Genomic DNA, 7,877 nt, shown 5'->3' with positions numbered 1-7,877 from the left:
GGACTGGCGGGCTCCGGGGGCGGGACTCGCGGGCTCCGGGGGCGGGATTGGCGGGCTTCGGGGGCGGGACTCGCGGGCTCCGGGGGCGGGACTGGCGGACTCCGGGGGCGGGGCTCCGGGACACCCCTGCGCGCCGGGCCCGCGGGGGAAGCGTCCGCACCTGCCCTCCGCCGCCGCCCGGCCCCGGCCCGCGCCCCACCGCCCCCTCCTGCTGCCGTGCCAGGAAGGGCGCCGCGGGCGGGCGGGGGTGCTGCGGGGGCGGTCACGGCCTGACCTCGCCCCCTCCCTTCCCGCCCCGACCCCCGGAGCCCCCCTCTCCCTGCCCGCCCCGACCCCCACACCCGGAGGCCCCCCCCTGCCCTGCTCGCCGGAGCTCCCCTCTCCCTAACCGCCCCCCCAGCCCCCATTTCTGGTCCTCCTTAAGCACATTCCTCTGGTTGTCCCTTCTGCCTTGGAATGAACTTACAAGTAGAGAAAGGAGACAGCCGGTTTTTTGGTGAGGTTCCCCCTGAGCCGCCCCCACAACAGGCATTTTAGTCTTTCTGATGAGAAAATCCTATTGTCAGCTTCAGGGCTGTTTCGTCTATTTGGCAAATCTGTAGAAAGGAGGAAGACTATATATGAGTTTGTGTGTGCGAGAAACAAAGAGAATGAGGGACATTTCAAGCTGAGGGGCCCCAGCACTATGATTGCTGGGGGTGGGGGGCGTAGAGGGAAGGTTCAGACCACGGACAACCAAGCACCCAGGGGGCATATTCACCTACAGCCTCACCTAGCAGAGCGCATGTTGTTGACCCCCCACCTTCACTCCCATTTTACAGATGGGGAGACCGAGGCTCCAGAGTGGCTGGTAACTGATGTGTGAAACAAGGGAGCTTCCTCGGGGAGCTCAGCTGCCTCACTAGACACTAAGGGCAAAAGGCAATCTTAGCTTAACACCATCCCAACCCCACAGGATCCTGTGAGTCTAAACAGAGAGATTCCTTTGGAAACTTCCTTTATCTCAACTCCCCAGTAATCATGTTGGCAATCATCCCCCAAGCATATGGACCCTGATACACATTTTTTTTTTTTTAAGATTTTATTTATTTGCGAGACAGAGAATGAGAGACAGAGAGCATGAGAGGGAGGAGAGTCAGAGGGAGAAGCAGACTCCCCGCTGAGCAGGGAGCCTGATGCGGGACTTGATTCTGGGACTCCAGGATCATGACCTGAGCCGAACGCAGCCGCTTAACTGACTGAGCAACCCAGGCGCCCTACACATTTTTTTTTTTTTAAAGATTCTTTTTATTTGAGAGAGAGAGAGAGGGAGAAGGAGACTCCCCGCGGGGCAGGGAGTCCAATGCGGGGCTCGATCCCAGGACCCTGGGACCATGACCTGAGCCAAAGGCAAACGCTTAAGCGACTGAGCCCCCCAGGCGCCCCATCTAAAGGGTCTCATGACTAGAATTTCACTAGACAGTAATAAATGACCTTTTCTAACAATAGCTGGCCTCCTCAAGATCCTGGAAACCTTGCTTCCAAAATTCCTAAGAGACTTACACTGTCCCTAACATCTCCCAACTCGAAAGTATATAATAGGCCACTCTTCCTGACCCCTTACAGCTCCTTCTGCCCAGGGGCCCTGTCCCTGTGCTTTAATAAAAGCACCTTTGTGCACCAAAGACGTCTCAAGAAGTCTTTCTTGGCGGTGGACTCTGAACCCCAACATTTTCCCATATCCTTAACTTTCTTAGTAGGTGTGCAGAGGGAGTCTGAGCCCAGGGTTGATCTCCTGCAGTCTGTCATTGTTTTTTTGCTGCCAGAGGCATTTTGGTGAGGTCAAGCCCTTGGGGTTGGCCTGTCTCAGCTCTCTGCCCCTCCCCCACACCCTCCCCCTCTCCTCCCACCCTCCCTCCAGCAGAGGTTTTCTCTCCCAAAGTGCTCAGCCCAGCCCTGCCTCTGAGGCCCCAGGGGAGCAGGTTCTTGAGGCTCTCTCCTGGGATCTGAATGGTGGGTAGGGCCCAGGAATGTGCACTTAAAGGGCCTCTGCGTGATCTCTCTGTGCAGCATGCGCACACGACATTGGCTGGAGAACCAGCAGTCCAGACTGTATTTGCAGAGAGAGCAGATCTTTGTCAGTTTATGATTTTGCCCTTGTTTGGATGCCCCTCTGGGTGCACTTTGAGGCAAGGATCTCAGAAAATACCCTGCATTGTTATTTGCAGTTAAGTCACTGGCCTTGGGAGAAAAGGGTCCTCTCTCTGCAGGCCTTTGGGTGGGCAGGAAGCACCTCACCTTCCTGCCCATCCCAGTTGCCTGGAGCGTGGTGGGACCAAGGGCCCTAATGATCTCAGACCCCAGGCTTGCCCCATGTTGGGTCCCTGGTGACCGTCTTTCGTTGATCACTCCAGAGGGTCTGAGCTGCCCTGTGGAAGGCACTGGCTTGGTCAGTTAGAGACTACTATTTGGCTCTCGTCCTACTGCAGATCTGCTGTGGGACCTAAGCAGGTGGTTCACACCACTCTAGTGACTCGCCCCAAACCTGGGCTCAGTCTTGTGCTCTCGGTCCTCGGCTACCTGCACCCGTTTTCATGCTGTTTGTCTGCATGTCTGGCTCCCACTGGCATCACCCATGTGAGGGCTTCCCCGCAGTTCTGGTCATCTGTGCTTCCACAGGGGTGGGGTTGAAGCCTGGTGCTGGCAACACGGCCCTGCTGGGCCGGGGTGGTGGGCAGAGGTCTGAAGGTTCTGTCCTGGGTTATTGAACCAGACACAATCCGGGCACTGCTGTGAAGGGACCTTGCAGGTGAAATTAAGGCTTTGAGTTAGCTGACTTTAACTGATGGTCCTGGCTTATCTGAGGCCTCCAGTACAAATGTGGGCCCTTCAAAGCCAAAGAGGAAGGTGGAAGAGTCAGAGAGATGAGCCAGAAGGAGGGCTGAGAGCTTGAATCCCAAGAAGGGCTTTGCCTGCCATCACCGGCTTCAGACGGGGGCCAAGAACGTGGGCGGCCTCCAGAAACAGAACGACCCCAGCCGACAGCTCTCGGGGAGGCAGGGACCTTAGTCCCACCGGCCAACAATTCTGCCACCAACCTGAATTGGCTGGGGAGCAGACTCATTCCCAGAACCTCCAGAAGGAAGACAGTGTGGCTGACGCCTTGAATTTGGCCGTGTGAGACCGGGAGCAGAGGAGCCCGCCAAATCCACGTGGACGTCTGACCTTCAGAACTGTGAGATCGTGTATTTGTGTCGCTTGAAGTTGGCGGTAACTGTTATGCAGCAGTGGGCCACCGGTGCACCGGGTGACATGCTCAGGTTAACTGGTGCCTCTGGCGACAGGTGGCGGGCGAGGAGGCCGGCCCGCGTTTGCACTTCTGGGGTCTGGGAGGCTAAGAGAGGGGAGCGGCTTTTACCCTCCCCACTCAGGAGTCATTACCGCCTTCAGGGATGTAACAGACCCAGTGCCAACTGCTTTTTGTGAACAAACTTTCTTAATGCTCACTATTTATCCCCATTTTACAGATGAAGTGACTGAAACACGTAAGCAACTTGCCCAAGGCCACACAACCAAGTGACGGAGCTGGGGTTTGAACTGCTGGCCGGCTGAATCCAGAGTTCTCAAAAGTAGGCATCGGCCCCGCGGGAGCAGGTGGATGATAGCGAACCCCAGGCCCGCCTACTTTCCTGACCGGCCAGGTCTGCGCTCCCCTGAGGCGCCAGCAGGGGCCAGGCATCCAACCAAACCACAGCTTCTGGATTCTCGGGTGACCACCTGCATGCCTCAAGCCTCCCACTTACTGTTCTTGGGACTGCCGCCTGCCTGCCCCACCTCTGTTTATCCCTTTTCTTTAGGTCAAATCTGCTGCTCATCCCCAGCTGTTAGCTACAGGTTTAACTGGTTTTCCAGATCACTTGTCAGAGTCAACCTCTTAGGAGATAAGCTGAGCCCTCACCAGATAAATTTCTGCACCCCACCTCTGGCATCTTGTAAGAGTAGAAACTGCATTAACAATGTGATCTCATAGCTACCACTGACATGGATTGTGTTGTTCCATGCTCATAACAACCCCGTGAAGCTTGTCAGGGTGTACATGTACCCACTTCCCAGATAAAGAAGGTGAGGCATAGAGAAGTTTGGTAGGTGTGCTGGTAGGTGGTGGAGCTTCACCCACACCCACATGCTGATTTTGTGCAGTAGGCAGACAGACGTTTGGCTGAGTGATTGGGCTGATGACCGTAGAGGTGTATGTACGATGGTTGAGTGGATAGAAGGGGCCATTGCTTGCTGGCTGGCTGGATGGAAGGAAGGATGGATGGATGGATGGAAGAGTGGATGGATGGATGGATGGGTGGATGGAAGGGTAGATGGATGGATGGGTGGATGATGGATGGATTGCTGGATGGAAGGAAGGGGTGGATGGATAAATGGATGGATGGATGGATGGATGGAAGGAAGGGGTGGATAGATGGATGGAAGGAAGGATGGAAGGAAGGGGTGGATGGATAGATGGATGGAAGGAAGGGGTGGATGATAGATGGATGGGTAGATATAGAGGTGAGTGACCAAAGGGCCTGCCAAGGGGGAAAGGTAAGGAATACAGGAGGGGTGTAAGTCCACATCAGGGAGGTTCATAGGAACTCAGACCTCTTGCTTGTTCCATCATCCACCAGGAGACACTCTGCTTAGTCATCTTGGTTACCACCTGGGCTGTGGGCCGGAGAAGTTGTCCTGGAAATGTCCTCTGACTGCAAGAGAAGTCATCATTTGTGCCCTGAGAAGTCCGCAAGCACCCCTGGCTATGCCCTGGAGATGTGGCAGCTACAGCCAGAAGTGTGAAGGCTCGCAGAAAAGTCCAGAAGCTGCAGTTCATCAAAGCCAGGACTGGGGCAAAGGCAGTAGGTTATGTTGTAGGAGGGAAGGGTTAGATCCCATCAGTGTTTTAGTTATTAGTGATACTTTGTTCATCACGGATTTTTGACATTAATTTTTTTATTTTTATTTTTTCAAAGATTTTATTTATTTGACAGAGACACAGCGAGAGAGGGAACACAAGCAGGGGGAGTGGGAGAGGGAGAAGCGGGCTTCCCGCCGAGCAGGGAGCCCTATGCGGGGCTCGATCCCAGGACCTTGGGATCATGACCTGAGCCAAAGGCAGACGCTTAACGACTGAGCCACCCAGGCGCCCCTAATTTTTTTATTTTTAAAAATATTGCACTCAAATATAATTTATCTTGATTACTCTGTTTTTTGGGGTTTTTTTTGGGCACTCCCTTCCATTTTGCATCCGAGGGGTGTGTCTCACTTCGTCTACCCTAGTCCCAGCCCTGTGAGGGAGCAGCAGTTTCTGGACTTTTCTGCAAGCTCCCACACTTCCCCTGCTCAGTTGGTTTTGCTCTTGCATCTAGGGGAGGCAGGAGCTCGGCAGCAGGAGCCCAGAGCATGTCTGCCTCCAGTCATTTCTCGTACAGAGCCTCCTTCAATCTCTTGTTGTCCACAGATTCTCACTGTCTATACTCCTTTGCCTGTCACTTAAGACCTCCTATGATACATCCCTATTCTGCTTGTAGTGTCCACCACCACTGCAGTCCTCATCAGTCTACAGGTGAGCTCCTTGTCGGGCACAACCCCCAGCTCCCTCTCTGTTCTCCTGTCTTGTCCTCTGTCCTCTACAGAAACTTCCTCTTCCAGAGCCCCCAAATTAATAATGTGCACCACACACTGTTATGCTTTCTCCCTTAGTGTTTTGGAGAGCGTCTTGCAGAGCTGGTTGATTTTCAGCCAGCTTGTACCCGTTAGGCTGTTAGTCTGAGTGGTCATGGGCCAGGCTATACTGGTGGTTAAGTGTTTTGAAAGTCAGGTTTCCTGTATCTTGCCCTCCGCCGTGGAGATACCGGGGTGCTGGGGCTCACGCCCAGGGCCTGGTATACAGCAAGCGCAGTGTAAATGCAGCAGCAACAGCCGCAGTAGCTGACATCATTCGTTCTGAGTCCGATGGTGACAGGCTGGGGCATTAAAGGTGACATTTGAAGGGCCCTGGGTCCCGGATGAGGGAGGTTTGGAGGTGCTGGGCTCCCCTCCTGATGGGGTTGCAGTCAGCACGAGAGGAACAGGAATGGGCGTATGGGTTTGTGGTTGGGCTCGAGGCTCAGGGGAAACCGAGGGAGAGGAAGCAGCAGGTGGGGCCGGCGGAGGGCCCAGACCCAGGAGAGGATCCGCAGGTCGGCCGGGCCCCTGGCCGTGTGAGCAGCGCATTGTCGCCCTCCCGTCCTGGCAACGAGAAATGGCCTTGCCTGTTTCTGGCATGAGTCACTTGGCCTGAGTGTGGGTCACAATTGCACAGTGAACACACACGCTTGCAGGTGCGAGGGGGCTCACGAGGGGCTGCCTGAGGGATGGGACCCGGCGGGGCGAGATGGCCGTGGTGCTTGGTGCGTCCGGGTGACCCCCGGCCGGATACCTCCCCGGCCTGGGCCCCAGGGCCCCGCCAGCCATCATTCGGACCCTTCCTCATCTGACACCTGGCCCCTCCTCTTCTCTCAGTCAGACCCCTTGCGTTCCTGCCCCCAGAAGGCCTCGCTTGAGACCCTCCGGCCGAGAAGCTCTCTGCCTGGACCCCCTCTCTCTTGCTGCTGCGTCTTCCGGCTGCCGGGACGTCTAGGCAGCTCCCAGCCCACCAGTCTGAAGTGCGCACTCAGCGGCATCCCACGAACCCATCTAGAGGGTTTCTGATCACAGCTGGAGTGCTTCTCAATGGATACTTGCATTCAGTTCTCTCTCTCCCTCTTTTATTTTTTAAGTAGACTCCACGCCCAACATGGGGCTTGAACTCACGACCCCGAGATGAAGATCCGCCTGCTCTCGAGAGACGGCACCCCGTCTCGCTCTCATCTTTTTTGAGCTGAAATTCAAATAAAATGAAATGAAACATCTAAAGTGTGCCGTTCAGGGCACTTAGCACGTTCACAGTATTGTGCAACCACCAGCCCCATCTGGTGTCAAAACTTCATCATCCCTGCAGAACAGCCCACGCCCATGAGATAACCACTGCTCATTTCCTCCACCCCAAATTCCCCCTCAGACACGAATCTGTTTTCTGTCTCTGGGGATTTGCCTGTTCTGGATGTTTTACATAAAGGGACTTCTATACCAGATGACATTTTGTGTGGCTTCTTAACATCATGTTTTTGAGGTTCTAAACTGTAGCACGTATCAGTATATTTTATTTTATTTTATTCTTCTGAGAGAGAGAGAGAGAGAGAGAGGAAGGAGTGGGGAAGGGCAGAAGGAGAGGGAGAAGCAGACTCCCCGCTGAGCAGGGAGCCCGACGTGAGGCTCGATCTCATGACCCTGAGATCATGACCTGAGCTGAAACCCAGAGTCCCACGCTCTACCGCCTGAGCCCGCCAGGTGCCCCAATTTTTGTTTAAGGCTGAATAACAGCCCACTGAATGGATAGACCACATTCGGTGTATTCATTCCTCTGTTGGTGGACACTTGGGCTGTTTCCACCTTTTGGTTGTTGCGGATGCAGCTGCTGTGAACATTTGTGGGGAGACACCTGGCCAGGGCATCACTGGATCCTGTGGGAACCCCGTGTTTCCCTCCCTGAGCACCTGCCGGACCCTTTCCCACAGAGGCTGCATCTTGTCTCAGTGCCCCAGCAGTGAGAGCGGGTCTCCATTTCTCTTGCGGAGACCCATAATTTTCTGGGGGTTTTTGGGCTGTAATCATAGCCATCTGAGTGGGTGTGAAGCACGATCTCATTGCGGTTGTGATTTGCATTTCCTTCGTGACTAATGTTGTTGAACATGTTCTCATGTGCTTGTTGGCTGTTTGTCCATCTCTTTGGAGAAATGTCTGTGTAGGTCCTTTGCCTATTTTTTAAAACTGAT

Source organism: Mirounga leonina, unplaced genomic scaffold (genome assembly GCF_011800145.1).
Source record: "Mirounga leonina isolate KUSES-001 unplaced genomic scaffold, KU_Mleo_1.0 Mir_178, whole genome shotgun sequence".
Lineage (NCBI taxonomy): Eukaryota > Metazoa > Chordata > Mammalia > Carnivora > Phocidae > Mirounga > Mirounga leonina.
The sequence above is the reverse complement of the archived record's forward strand: the minus strand, read 5'-3'. Positions refer to the sequence as shown.